Consider the following 16,277-nt stretch of genomic DNA (forward strand, 5'->3'; position numbering starts at 1 on the left):
CTTATGAATTTAACTTAAAGAAAAAAGGCAAATAGCTAAATAAATATTTGTCCTCTAGAATGTTCCAACATAGTGTGTGTGGTTACAAAAAGACTTGCTAAAATGTAAAGATTCCACAATGTTGGTGTCTTAAGTAATGCATAGAGACAGGAGAGAGATTTACAGCATTTTGAAAAGTGAATCCAAGCAAGTTACACAGCCTAACGTAGAGTGATATTCCACTTTATAGGAAAATGTAAATATACATGTATACAAAGATTGAGAAGGAGAGAAATACAAGCAAAGAAAAAGAGAGAAATGGAGGGAGAGAAACAGAAACGAAGAGAGAAGGACAGAAAAGATGAAGAGAATGCTGGGAGGATTTGCAGCAGAATGTTATAGCGGGATCTCCAGGTCAAATTGACAAAATAATTGTCTCCTCTCCTTTTAAAAAATTTGTAATTTATAAATTTTTCACATTCATCTCACACTAAATTTTAACAAGGAATAGAACATAACAAAGCAACAATTAAGCCGGTGAGAACTGCTTTTGGTGGAGAGCAAAGAAACCCAGCAGTTGTTAGGAACAAAGCCCTCTCCGAGGGTGTGAAGGGTTTCAGCCCAGATTAGCATGGGGGGTAAGAGAGGCCTGGACTCGGCGTGAATTTTCAGCTGTTTCTCTTCCCTCTTATCCATCTTTACAAAATAGAAGATGCAAGTGCGTAGTTCAGAGAAGTGACACAGCACGATGCGGATGTCAGCGGGATCATTGTCCGCCTGCACAGGCTCAGGGGAAACTGCCCACACACTGAAGGCCGTCTGCGAAGGATGCTGCCATTTAATACGGGTTCCAGCAACTCACCTGTCAACTTTGTGTCTCCAGCTGACCCACACAGCCTTGTGCCATGTCACACATTGGGCTGGAATGATCCCTTGGCAGCTGCGTTAAAGCCCAGGACAGGAGAAAGTGGACACGCTGACAGAGACCAGGAGAGGTCCTGCTTCACCAGCGCAGATGTGGGTTTCTTGTCAGCCGCAGCGGCTGGGAAAGATCCAGTCGCCCTGCTGGGCTCGGAGCCCGAGCCGGGTCCCACGGGCAGAGAACACCCTCCCACTCAGCTGTCCGCGGTGTGCTGCAGGCTGCCCCAGCCCAGCTGGCCTCACCTGGGCACTGCCATCTGCAGACAGCGTATGTGTCCTTTGTGTCGAGGTCACTGCACACACCTGCAGAGAAGACATTGATCAGAAAGCCTGAAGCTCTCTCCTGCACTTCCCTGAGTGTTCTCATCCCTCTCTGATCTTCCAGCGTGTTCTTTAAGGTTCTGCTCTGTCTTTCTTATGTTTCCCAGTTATACCGAGTACGCTGCATCGGAGGAGAGCAGCAGAGAACGTGATTTCTACTCCTTGATCTGGCAACACTCGACTATGTCTCTGTGAAGCACTAGTTACTTTAAATCTGTAATTAACTTGTCAAATATCTTTTCTCCAAGAATCTCGCACAGGTTTTATAAGGATGGATGTGTAAGAGTTTGCAGTATAATTTAAAAGGAAGGCCACAAATCACTTTTTCTGTTTTCTCCAATTTCATTTCCTGTCTTCTCCTGTCCATCTATTTGGATATCTTTGGTTGATCCAGGGCCCTCTGGACCCCCCTCTCACCCCTCCCTCACTTGGCTAGCTGAAATGTGCTTGCTGACCTGTGATTCCTCCAGGGTCTGGAAATCTTGGCAGTTTCTGCAAAGTTAAGACAAGCTGCGTGTAAGGCAGCAGCAAACAGCCCCCAACACTGTAGGTCTTGGGTTAGAGCGGGCGTGTTGGAAGCCTCAGAACTAGACAGAGCGGCTAAGGAAATGCAGGCACCCAGCTCCAGCAGGGAAGATTCAGGATCCTGGGATCTGCGTATCATGCAGAGCTCCCACAGTACCCCAGGGAGAGGAGACGGGATGAAAAATTCTGCAAGTGGCACCCTCGACGTCAGTCTCTGCCCACAGTGAGTGATGGCTAGGCCCGCACTCCGTGATGCAGACACCTGGTTTTTAGGTGCCAGAATTAATAAGTCAAGGAAAGAATAATGTAAACTTGGGAAATAAATATTTTTGGTCGCATACTCCTCATTATCCTTTTGTCCCTCCTAAAATGACCTTGGTTTTGTTACAGTATCTACTCCCCCCAATCCCACTGATCTCAGAGGAAGCTGGTTATTTAGGGATCCCATTCCCTTCTCAGTGGCTGATGATGAGGAGGTATTATGGGCTAAAGTGTGTCTCCCCAAATTCGTAGGTTGGAGTCTGAACTCCCAGTGTCTCAGAATGGGACTGTATTTGAAGATGGGGCCTTACAGAGATAACTAAGGTAAAATGAGGTCATTAGAGTGCACCCTAATCCCATAGGACTGGTGTCCCCACAAGAAGAGGAGATGAGGACACAGACGTGCACAGAGGGATGACATGTGAGGGCACAGGGAGAAGACAGCCATCTACACAGCTGGAGAGAGGCCTCAGGAGAAGAGGAGATGAGGACACAGACAAGCACAGAGGGATGACATGTGAGGGCACAGGGAGAAGACAGCCGTCTACACAGCAGGAGAGAGGCCTCAGGAGAAGAGGAGATGAGGACACAGACGTGCACAGAGGGACGACATGTGAGGGCACAGGGAGAAGACAGCCGTCTACACAGCAGGAGAGAGGCCTCAGGAGAACACCGACACCTGGATCCCGGACTCCCAGCCTCCGGACTGTGAGAGAATAAACGCTGGTTGTTTAGACTCGTGCTCTGTGGAGCTTTGTTACAGCAGCCCAGCCAACTAGTGGAGTGGCCACAGGACACGTGCTCTCTCTCCCCCTCTCGTGTGTGTAACAGACAAGGGCACAGGTGCCCCAGGTGCTGCTGGCAGCCACCTCCAACGGGAGAAGAACCAGAGCGAGAACGACGCTGCCCGCTTGTCCCATGAGTTGGGAATTTCTTTCTGATTTAAGCATGTTTGGGTCATTGTTTCTGTTACCTGCAGCTGAAAACATCTTGTTAGTCCTACTGCCATTAACAACACCATCACCACCACTACTACTACTATTACTACTAATACCACCACCACTACTACCATTACCATTACTACTGCTGCCGTTACCACCACCACCACTAACACTGCTGCTGCTGCTACTGCTTCTGTTACCACTACCACTACTACTACTGTTACTACTACCACCACCACTACTACCGTTATCCTTACTAACTGCTGCCGTTACTACTACCACCACTAACACTGCTTCTGCTGCTACTACTACTATTACCATTGCCATTACTACTACTATTACTACTACCACTACCACTACTGCTGTTATCATTACTACTGCTGCCATTACTACCACCACCACTAACACTGCTTCTGCTGCTACTGCTTCTGTTACCACTACCCCACTACTACTACTGTTACTACTACTACCACCACCACTACTACCATAATCATTACTACTGCTGCCGTTACTACCACCACCACTAACACTGCTGCTGCTGCTACTACTACTGTTACCACTACCACTACTACTACTATTACTACTACCACCACCACTACTATCATTATCATTACTACTGCTGCCTTTACTACCACCACAACTAACACTGCTGCTGCTGCTACTACTACTGTTAACCACTACCACTACTACTACTATTACTCCTACCACCTCTACTACTACCATTACTGCTACTACTACCACTATAGCTACTATTATTATTACTGCTACTGCTATTACTACCACTACCACCACCACCTCTACTATTACTACTACCACCATCATCATCACTCCTACTACTATTATGGCTACTACTACTACTACTGGAGTCTCCCTATAAAGCACTTGCTGCGTGGTGGGCACTATTCTAAGCACTCTATTAACTGATTTCACCCTCAAGTCGAGCGCAGGGGCTAGGCTTTATTATTCTCCCTTTTACAGAGGCCTGGAGGGGTTAACTAACTGGCCAGGCTGATCCAGAAGAGCTGGGCTGGGCAGCCAGGAAGCCGTGGCCCTGTGTCCCTGCTGACAGCCACATCATGGGGCCACCTCCCTGGGACAGACAGTTCCTGAGAACCAGGACATCCCACTAGTTAGGGGTCAGGGAGCGAGCACAGGGGTCACTGTATGGAAGATGGGAGACAGACGGGAGCTGGAATTTGGAGGAAGGGCAAGCATAGGGAGGAGATTATGGATGCAATGCCAGCCGGGGGCATGTCCTGGGCAAAAGGGCGTGGGAAAGGAGAACTCACATCATGGGACCTTGTCCTGCAGAAAGCAGAGGACTAGGGAGCTATAAAAGGTGATGGGGAGAGGCAGGCAGGGCCCTTGGGTGAGGACGTGCATAGCCCAGCGAATCATTGACACACAGCTGGTGGTCACACAGAAGGGAAGAAATGGGTGAGAGCACCCTGGTCGCTGAGATTTCCTGGTAGATAGGTGCTGTTGTGAGCATTTTCCTGATCTTGAAAATGAACACAGTACAATTGAGTTGAGGACCGGCCCAGAGCTCCTCTCTCTGAGCATAAACCATGTTTTCCCTGCTGCATAAGGAAAGGCATGATGACATTTAACTGCACTACTGAAAACACTTTAAGAGATACTTATCTCATTTAAATAATTTAAAATTACTGGTCCGCATCAAGGAAAACAGACTCAAAACAAACTCTTTTCCTCCTCCCCGCCCTGTGGGATCAGCCAGCAAACTGCCAGTGTTGTTACATTTAAGGCCAGAATGCTCCAGTGAAGTGTTGAGCTGTCTTTGTTCTTTGCTTTCATAGTATTTTCAATGTTTGAGGCTGTTAGCAAAAAGCTCCGCGACACCTCCCTGTTTGCCTTTGCCCTGGGACACTGAGGGCACGGGGTCTGGGAGCTGCCAGGCATGCAGGGACGCTGTGGTGGTTCTTTGCTGTCCCTGGAGGGCAGGATGGCTCCCGGGCCTCCAGCCACCCAAGACCAGACTAATTGCATTTAACCAGGATATTGCTGCTCTTACAAAGTGCCTTGGCGATGATTTTCTAAAATGGGCTGATGGCTCTGTCCCAGTTCCGTGTTATGCTGACACTCGGAAAGGCTGGATCTTCCATAGGTCTACCCAGAGGCTCTCTTTCATGATGTTATTACTTAGCACTTGAAAATTAACTTTTCTAAGGCCATTTAGTATGGTTATTTATGGGGAAGAATAAACACTGCATTTAAAAATAAATTTCAGAAAACTATAAAGTATGGCATATTTAATGGGGATGGGGCAATATGATACGATCACGTGGCTTCGTAAAACTTTAAATAAAATTAACATGCATAACTTTTAGTACACCACGTCAAAGTGTCTTAAAATTGCCAGGAGTAAAGAAATACAACGTCAGCCCCTTTTAAAGCTGCACTAATGTTTGGATTCTTATCTCAGTTTATCAAATGCTTTTTATGAGCCTGGATTGATCTCAGGGATGATATGTCTTAAGAAAACAACATTCGTGTTTGATGTTTTCCATCTAGGGAAGCTAGAAGGCGAAATCTCTACCGTCTATTACTTCTGATGTTAATTAGCTGCTCTGTCTCCCTTATGGGCACTGTTTGCATGGCCTATCTTTTCCATCCTTTTACTTTCAATCTGTTTGTGTCTTTGAGTCTTAACTGTTTAACAACCAGTGTTGTCCCATTTCATTCCTACACGTGCCAAGAAAAGCAGAAGAAACCCACAGCCACTTATCAGGCGCATTGGAGCAGCAGTGTGGCAGGGCCTTCCTGCCCGCGTGTCTCTGTGTGGTCCCGCTGCTCCAGGCACCTTACATCTGCTGAGCTGCCTTGCTAGAAAGTCAACCCTGTTTCTCGTGTTACTTTAATTCTATTTCTTGTATGAATATCATCGGTGGCGATGGCTGGTGTGGCAGAAAGAGGGAGAGAAAGGACAAACAAACGTTCTGTTGCCTGGGATTCAGATAATGGGCTCTTTCCATAAATCTTCACCTGGGCTTTTTGTTTGAACAGATTTTTGAGGTCTAATTACGTTACATAAAATTCACCTCTTTTAAGTGTACAATTCGAAGATTTTTATAAATGTACACAGTTGTACAACCATTAACACGATCCAATCCCCCCAAAAGATCTCTTGTACCTACTTAGAGTCAACCCCCATTTCCACCTAAAGCCCTGGGCCACCACCAGTCTACTCTATGTCTCTATAAAATTTTCCTTTTCTGGACATTTCATATAAATAGGATACAACACACTGTCTATTACATTTAGCTCCATTAACTTAGTACAAAGCTTTCAAGGTTCAACCATGTTGCAGCATGTTGTTTATTTGTTTTTATTACTGCACAGTATTCCATTGTATGGATATACCACCAATTGTTTACGCATTCACAAGTGGATGAACATGTCAGTTGTTTCCACGTTGTGGTTATTACGGATAAAGCCACTATGAGCATTTGTGTGCAAGTTTTATGTGGGCACATGTTTTTCTGTCTTTTGAGTAGTTAGCTTGGAGTTCAACCACTGGGTCAAAAGATAACTTTATATTTAACTTTTTAAGACACTGTTTTCCAAGATGGCTAGACCATTATACATTCCAGCTGACAATGTAGAGGGATCCCATGTCTCACCAATGTTTGCTATCGTTCATCATTTTGGTTATAGCCGTTCTAATGAATGTGAAGTGGTATCTCAATGTAGTTTTCATTAATATTTCCTTGGTGACTAATGATTTTGAACATCTTTTCATATCCTTTTTATTCTTTGATCTCTTTTGGTAAAATGTCTATTTATATCTTTGCCCATTTTTCAATTGGATAGTCAGTGTTCTTGTTGATTTGTTCTTTATATATTTTCAATACAATCCTTTGTAAAAAATAAGATTTGCAAATGTTTTTGCCTAGTCCATGGCTTTTTATTCCGTTAGTAGTGTCTTTTGAAGTACAAAAGTTTTGCTTTTTGATGAACTCCAGTTTATCGTTCTTTTTTCTTTTATCGACTGTGCATTTGGTGTTGTATCTAAGAAATATTTGCATAACCATTTCAAATTTTTCTCCTGTTTTCTTTTAAAATTTTTATGGCTTCAGCTGTTACATTGAGTTCAATGATACGTTCTGAGATAATTTTCAGGTGTGTTCTCAGTTCATCTTTTTCATGTGTTTATCCAATTGTCCCTGCACCACTTGTTGAAAAGTTTACCATTTCAACAATTGAATTTTGTTGGCACCTTTGCTAAAAATCAATTGACTATAAACATTAGTGTTTATTTGTGGACTGCTAATTGTGTTCCATTGCTCTATATGGAGATCCTTATCCCAGTAACTCATTCTCTTGATTTACTGAAGCATTAGAGTAAGTTTTAAAAATGGGAAGTGAAATTCCTCCAAATTTCTTCCTTTTCAAAATAGTTTTGACTATTTTGGGTCTTTGCATTTTTATGTAAAGTTTAGGATCAGCGTGTGAATTGTTACAAAAATCCTGCTGGGATTTTTACAGGTATTGAATTGAATCTATGAATCAATTTGATAATAATTTTTGTCTAAGTATATTGATTTTTCCAATCTATGAACATGGAATGTATCTCTATTTAATGAGATCTCTATTAATTTCAGCAATATTTTGTAGTTTCTAGTGTAAAAGTCTTCCATTTTGGGGTAAGTTTATTTCTACGTATTTTATTCTTTTTGATACTAATGTGAATAAAATTATTTTTTGAATTTCATTTTTGGATTGTTCATCACTAGTATATAGAAATGCAATTGTTTCCTTCTCTTCCCCCTCCCCCTTCTCCTTCTTCCTCCCATTCCCCCTCCTCCCTCTCCCTGCTCTTCCCATTCTTCCTCTCCTCCTTCCCCTCCTCCTCCTCCTCCTTCTTCTTCATGGTCTTATTGGTCAAATATATAAATAGTAAGACTGAGTGTCTCTGATAAGATCCTCGAGAGACAGCATTCAGCTTTTCACCATTAAATATGATGTTAACTGTGGGTTTTTCATAGATATGCTATATCACAATAAGAAAGTTGCCTCCTTTTCCTAGTTTGTTGAGGATTTAAACCATGAATGGGTGTTGGATTTTGTCAAGTGTTTTTTTCTGCATCTATTGAGATGATCATGTACTTTTTGACCTTTATTAATATGTCTTATTACATTAATTGAAATTTTGGTGTTAAACCAAACTTGCAGTCTTAGGCTAAATTCCACTTGGTCATGGGGTACAACTCTTTTATATGTTGCTGGAGTCATTTTCCTAGTATTTTATTGAGGATTTTTGCATTTGTATTTATGAGAGATATTGGTCTGTAGTTTTCCTTTCTTGTGCTGTTTGTGTGTGGTTTTGGTATCAGGGTAATACTAGTGTCATAGAATGAGTTGGGAAATGTTCCTTTCTCCTCTACTTTCTGGAAGAGTTTTGTGAAGCGTTGGTATTATTTCTTTTTTAGATCACTAGTGAAATTCACCAGCGAAGCCATCTGTGCCCAAGCTTTTCTTTGTGGGTGAAAACATTTTTCATCATTAATTCATTTTCTTTATTCATCACAGACATATTCAGACTTCCCAGTTTTTTAATCACTTTTGGTAATTTGCCTCTTAGGAATTTGTTATCTAAATATCTGACCTATTGGCATAAAGTTGTTCGTAGTCAGTCCTTACCGTTCTTTTGATTTCTGTTAGGTTGGTAGTGATGTTCCTTTTTCATTACTGATTTTGGTAATTTTTGTCTTCTCTATTTTTTTCTTGGTTAGTCTAGCTAAAGGTTTGTCAGTTTGGTGGTTGCTAAAGGTTTGTCAGTTTGGTGGCTGTCTTCATAGAACCCACTTTTGGCTTCATTGATTTTTCTCTGTTGTTTTTCTGTTTTCTATTTCACTCATGTATTCTCTAATTTTTATTGTTTTACACATTTTGCTTTCCTTGGGCTTACTTTACACTTCTTTTCTAGAATCTTACAGTAAAAACTTAGATGATTTAGTTGAGATCTCTTTCTAATGTACTTGTTTCAAGCTGTAGATTTCCATCCAGGCATTACTTGACCTGCATTTGTAAATGTTGTAATGTTGTATTTTTGTTTTCATTGGGTTCAAATTATTTTCTAATTTTCCTTGACATTTCTTCTTTGAAGAAATGTTTGGATGTGTATTTCCTGAATTTCTTTCTGCTGCTGTTATCTAATTTGATTCCACTGCAGTTGGAGAATATACTTTACATAATTTAGTTAATTTTGTTTTTATCAAGACGTGTTTTATAAGTTAATATGTGTTCTATCCTGAAGGTGAAGAGAGGCAGTGTTGGAAAAAGGTCATTATGACATTGGAATATGTCATAATCCAAATATTTAATGAATATATATATTGGATCAACAAATACACTGTGTGCTTTGCCGGGGTCCTGTCTAACCTCTGTGTTCTTCCTGTTCCTCGTCTGTTTGTCTGAGTGTGCTGGTTTATTTTTCCATCTGTTTGTTATTCTTTTTTACCATTAAGATGATATATGTATGTGTGGATATATATTTTCTCCAAAAGTGAAACAGTTCACTGTTAACAGTTAATTGAGAAAGTCATCCTGTGAATTTGAGACTCAAAGTGAGTGCTTAGATTTACAAGTCTGGATAGTTCAATGGATGTAATACAGTGTGAATGTATATACACACATCCATGAATACACATACACACACAAAAGGGAACTGCTGGAGCATTTGCTATTGGAAAAACATCAGTTAGACTGGCAGATTCTCTCTAGGAGGCCTGGTAACAGAAGAGGAAACAGTTACCAGGTAAACTCCACTCTAAACTGATCTAAGATCAGCATCCTTGAGGTCAGAATTATAGTGAGGGGCAGCCTAATATGTCATCAGTTTCTACACTAAGTAAGTTTAACAGATGACTGTATGATGTAGCAATATTAAAGCCAATAATGCAAAATACAATATAGGGAAAAGTATGCGCTATAATTCCTGAATTGAGAACGAAAATGCCCCATTAACATCAAGACTACTCCAAGCATCCTCTGAGATCTGAAAAGCATGAGTGACACAAAATGTGGTCAATAAAATATTTCAACAATATAAGCCCACGAGCAGAAATACTTGTCTGCTGTGTGAATAGTAAAGTGATGGCCGGCTTCCACTTCCAGGCCTGTGGACGTTTGCTACATGGTGTTCCCGGGCGCACCAGGCGCCCAGTATACCAATATATATACCAATAATACCAATAATATACCAATTAAAAAAATTTAATTGTGGCATTCAAATTGATTTTCACACCTTTTTTTTTTTTTGGTCTATTTATTCTATCAGCTTGTGACAGAAATGTGTTAATATCTGCAACTATGCTTGTATATATTCCCCTTCTCCCTTTAGTGATGTCAGTTTTTTCTTATACATATTTAATGATATTATTCAGTGCACATAAGATGATGAGTTTTGTGTCTTCCTGTTTTCCTTATGAAATGTCCCCTCGGTCTTGAGTGGAGTAATATTTTTGTCTTTGTCAGTCCACTCTCACATGTGGTAGGGCTACCCCAGCCACCTTTGGAAAACGTTTCCATGGTTCCTCTTTTACAGCCATATTGTTCGGTACATTTTTTTTTTGATACATACAATCCTTATCTTTTAATTGGCTCGTTCAGTTTTTCTTTTCTTTTTTTTTTTTAATATTGGGGATTTTTTTTTTTTTTTTTGGTGAGGAAGATCAGCCCTGAGCTAACATCCATGCCAATCCTCCTCTTTTTGCTGAGGAAGACTGGCCCTGAGATAACATCTATTGCCAATCCTTCTCCTTTTTTTTTCTCCTTTTCTCCCCAGATCCAAACCCGGGCCGCCAGTAGTGGAGCTCGAGCACTTAACCGCTAAGCCACGGGGCCGGCCCCCAGTTTTCCATGTTTACTATTGTCACTGGTATAGTTGTATTTGTCTACCATCTTACTATTTGATTCTTTCTCGTCTGTTTTTGTTTCTTTGTTCTATCTTTCTTGTTTTATTTCAGATAAATCAATTATTTTCATCAATCAATTTTTCTTTTATTACTTTTTAGTTAATATTCTATTATTATTATTTTAGCAGTTAACATAGAGATTATAACATGTATCCTTGAGCAACTAATATTTAAATTATCACTTTTAATATTTCCCTGAAAATGCAAGAAGTTTCCAACAATTAACTCTATTTACTATACTAATGTTGTAATGTAAGATTTTACTTCTACATACCTTAGAAAACTCCCGCCACATTATTATAGTTATTAGTTTAGACAGTTAATATTCTTTTACATTTACACTTTCTGTCATTCTTCATTCTTTCCTGCATACCTGTGCTAACCTCTAGGATCATTTTGGGTTTTTTTCCATGTTGAAGAACTTCCTTTACTATTTCTTTCTAAAGTAGTTCAATGGCAGAACATTTATCAGCTTTTGTTTAACTTGCAATGTCTTTATTTCACCTTATGTCCTTACAGCTTTAAGGAGGTATAATTTTGTTCAAGGTATTGCACATATTTAAAATGCTATTTGATACATGTACACACCCATGACTACATCATCCCAATCAAGATGCCCTAGGTGCCATCACCCAAAGGGTTCCTCCTGTCCTAGGGTCCACTCCTCCAGCATCCCTGTTCTAGGCAATCATTGATCAGATTTCGGTTGCTGTAAAATTTTTTGCACTTTCTAGACTTTCATGTACATGGAGTATTAAAGTGTATACTCTTTCCTACTTTGGCTTCCTTTACTCCACATAACTTCACATTCATCCATCCAACGCACGTGTCAGTAGCTTGTCCCTTTACATGGCTGGGTAGGATTCCGTTTCATGAGCACAGCACAGTTTGTTTGTTCATCATCTGTTGATGAGCATTTAGAGAATTTCCAAGTTTTGGCTATTACAAATAAAAGGTGATTTGAGTATTTGTACCCAAAAATTTGTGTTCAAATATATTAATTCTAGGAGTAGAATGAGTGAGTCCTATGGTAGATGTATGTTTAATATTTTATGAATTTGCCAGACTGTTTTCCAAAATGGTTTTACATTCCCCCCAGGAATGTATGAGTTCACGTTGCTATCTATCCTTGCAACACTGGATATGTCAGCCATTTAAACATTAGGCATTCAAACAGACAAGTAGTGGTATCTCTTTGTGTTCTTAATCTGCTTTTTTTCTAATAACGAATGCTGCTGAGGATCATTCTACTTGCTCATTTGCCAGTTCTGCATCTTTTTGTTGTTACTGAAGTGTCCCTTAAAATCTTTGCCTGTATTTGTACTGGATTATTTGTTTTCTTACCTTTGCATTGTAAGTTACTTATGTATTCAGAACAAAACCCCTTTGTCAAATATTTGTTTTACAAATATTTTCTCTTAGTCTGTGATATAATTATTAATGATGTCTTTTGAAGGGTAAAAGTTCATAATTTTGATTGTTTCATCTGTAATTTGTGTTTGTTTATGTCTGCTTTGGGAAAATTTTGCCAAACAGAAGCTCATTAATCTTTTCTCCTATGGTTTTTCTATAAACACTATTAGCCAACTTGACATTACTGATATTTATAGACGACCTCACCCAACAGCAACAAAATCCATTTTTTTCAGCTTGAAATATTCACTGAGAGAGATGATATTCTGGGCCATAAAGCTAACCCTAAAAATGGTGAAATAATAGAAAATATACAAAATATCTTCTCAGAGCTTAACAAAGTTAACTGGAAATAAAAAACAAAAACGTATTTGGAAAATCCCTGAGTATATGGAAACTAAACAACACACTGCTAAATAACTCATGAGTCAAAAAAGAAGTCCCCCACTAAGTTGAGAATAATTTAGGGTAAATGAAAGCAGAACATGTGAAAATTCACAGACTGTACCTAAAGCAGAGCTTAGAGAGAAACTTAAGAGTATTAAATGCTTGTGTTAGAAAATAAGAAACATCTAAAATCAGTAATATTATAAACATCTCTATGCGCATAAATTAAACAACTTATATGAAAATTAAACATATTTCTATGTACAATGATGAACATTTAGAATTTGAATTTTAAAAGTACCACTTACAATATCAGCAAAACAAATGGAATACTTAGATATAAATATAACAAAATAAGTGAAGCATCTGTATGCCAAAAACTACAAAACATTGAGGAAAGAAAGAAAATGAATCTAATTAAATGGAGAAAAACGCTATTTCATGGACTGGGAGACTCAGTACTTTGAGATGCTTATCCTCCCAATTCCCCCCGATTTGATCAGTGTAATCGCAATCAAATTCCAGCAAGTCTGTTCTTTAGATAACAAACTGAATCTAAAATTCACTTAGAAAGACAGAGAAACTATAATAACCACAATAATTCTGGAAAACAAGCAAAGGAACAAAGTTGTAGGACTCCCTCGACCCAATTTCAAGACTTACTGTGTAGCTACAGTAATCAATACAGAGTGATATTGGTGCTGTGATAGGAAAATAGATCTATGGAACAAGAGAGAGTCCAGAAATAGACTCATGCATGTACTGACAAGCAACTTTTGGCAGAGGTGCACAGGCACTTCAGTTGAATAAGACAGTCTTTTCAATTAACGGTGTTGGAATTCTTGGATATTCACATGCAAAAGTAAAAAGAACATCGATCCATACCTTGCCCCATATACAAACATTAATTCATAATCAATTATAAACCTAAATGTAAAGTGCAAAACTATAAAACTTATAGAAGAAAACACCAAAGAAAATCTACGTGACCTTAATTTGGATGATGGGTTTATAGATACAATACCAAAAGTATGACCCACAAAATAAATATTTGCTAAATTTGACTTCACTGAAGTTAAAACAAACTTTTACTTTGCAAAAGACTCTGTGAACATAATGAAAAGACAAGCAACAGACTTGGAGAAACTATTTGCAAATTATATATTTAGTAAGGGACCTGGATCCAGAACATACACACACACACACACACACACTCTCAACAATACATATTGCCAAAATTAATTTGTTTTTTTTTAAAGTGACAATACCAAATGCTGGTATGGATGTAGAGCCACAAGAACTCTCATTCTTTGCTGTCAGGAATGCAAGAATAGTAAGACCACCTTGGATGACAATTGGGCTGTTTCTTATAATGATAAACATACACTTACCATATGGCCCAGAAATCCCTCTCTTAGATTTTTACCTAAATGAATGGAAAATGTATGTTCCTACAAAAAGCTATTTGTAAATGTTTTTATCAAATTTATTTGTAACACCTCAAATTGGAAACAGCCCAGTTGTCCTTCAACAGAGAATGGATAAACAAACCGTGGTCTCTTTACACAGTGGAACACAACTCACAGTAAAAAGAAGTGAGCAATTCACTCTCAAGGAACATGGGTGAATTGAACTTGTTTTGGTTAAGTGAAAAAGCCAGACCCCAAAGGCTACATATTATATTTTTCCATTTTTATGACATCCTGAAAAAGGCAAAAACACAGGGATGGAAAAGCCATCACTGGTTTCCCAGGGTTTGGGAAGGGGTTGATCACAAACAAGCCACACAGGGAGATGCTTAGAGGGATGGAATTGGTCCGTGTGGTACTGGATGATGGATCTTTGACTCTACGTATTTGTCAAATGCTGTTGAAATGCCACAAGCCATAGAAAAGCCAGAGTAAAATTTACTGCATTCAAAGTAAAAAAAAAAATCAATCAGGATTTGAGGGTATGCCAAATGCCAAGACAAAATGCAGATTGTGACAAATGAATCTAATTGTATCGCAAATGATAACACAACTCAAAAATTTGGCTCCAGAGTTGGAAGAATCCGGTAGTAAATTCCACGAGGACAGCTTGAGGGGCAGTTAGGTCAGCCACTTGGTGGCGCCAGAGGATCTCACATGAAACGTTGCAAAAACTTTTACATGAAATGACCTATTACAGCAAAGATAGACTGGCCACTCTAATCATCAATATGGGTGAGGAAATTTTACTAAAATTGCAGAACATAATGCTGGAGCATGTCTTCTCATGAACCGTATGTTACTAGTATAACTGAGAAAGTGGGAAATGCACCGGATCCTGAGGCTCAGGGTTCTTTCTTGGCTTTCACACAATTAAGCCATATAAGTTTCTACTATGTGCTGGTCATTGTTTGATTTTCCTCAGAACTGATTGGAACTTTTACTTGTCAGAGATCTATGGCTTGGACAGTAGGAAAACATGATATATAAATAAATGTTATTAAGTTGGTTCCCAATGTAGAGAACAAATCTGTCTCCCCATTGTTGCCAGCATTGTCATTAAAGAGCTCTTAATAAAACCTGTCACTTACTAGGACACCTCATCACCCTCCTTGGATAGAGATATCCAGTGGCGCTGTAGAGTTCAAACCATCCAAAATACCTGGAAATCTTAGGTTTCCTCGATGAAAACTGTTCGCACTCATGACCATGAGTCCACACCCTCTGGCGTCAGAAACTCTCCCCAGGTGAAAGTGTCCGAGCTTTCACTGCTACGTAAGGTGCTATCCCCACAATTCTCAACTTCACCTCACTTCACGCAGACAGAGTAAATTACTTTGCAATGTTCGTACATTAGCCTCAGTCTCATAGCCAGTGAGTACAAGCTGCCTTTTCTCCATATGCTCCAACGAAGCTTCTACTAGACCTAGAACCTGAAGATTTTGTCTTTTTGAAGGGATGAGAAGAAAAGAACAGGCCTTGGAACCATGTTGGAAGGGTTACTGCTTATGACCTCTAGCAGAGCAATTAAACTCCAGAGTAGAGACCTCTGGAGTTATGTCTCCCAGGCGAAAGGCCACAAGATTTTATCCTGAATCGCCTGGACCACCTTCCCATCAGGAAATTTTACAGCAAATGTTGCCGGGGACGTGCCAGAGCCGATGATGTTTGGGAGAAGACGACTTATCCCAAGAACTTCAGATGAAAAATAAAATTGTAAGAATTGGGTAGTTTCAAACCAAGACCCATTGACTATTTTCCAGATAGCCAGATCTGCATGGTTTTAGTCTCTATTTTTCTGGGAATTTTCACTACCTTTTGCTTGTATAAGGTTCTGTGTGTTAACAGACACTTATTCCCTCTCAACTACGATGCTTATAATGTTCCTGTCTGTAATATGCCTTTTCATCCCTAGTCCTTCTTGTTATAAGTCTAATTTCTGGTTTTAATATTCTCATAATTTACCTGATTCACACAATCAAAACAACTCTGAGGTTTGTTCTTACTTCCTCTGGGTGCCATACAGACTCTCTTGGTAACAGTGCCTTCTAACACATCATTTGGTTTTCCCAGTAATTGTGCTCAATCAAGGGACATTTTAGATGTGACTTTAATGGTTGTTT

This window comes from Diceros bicornis, unplaced genomic scaffold (genome assembly GCF_020826845.1).
Source record: "Diceros bicornis minor isolate mBicDic1 unplaced genomic scaffold, mDicBic1.mat.cur d_74_multi, whole genome shotgun sequence".
In the NCBI taxonomy this organism is placed as follows: Eukaryota; Metazoa; Chordata; class Mammalia; order Perissodactyla; family Rhinocerotidae; genus Diceros; species Diceros bicornis.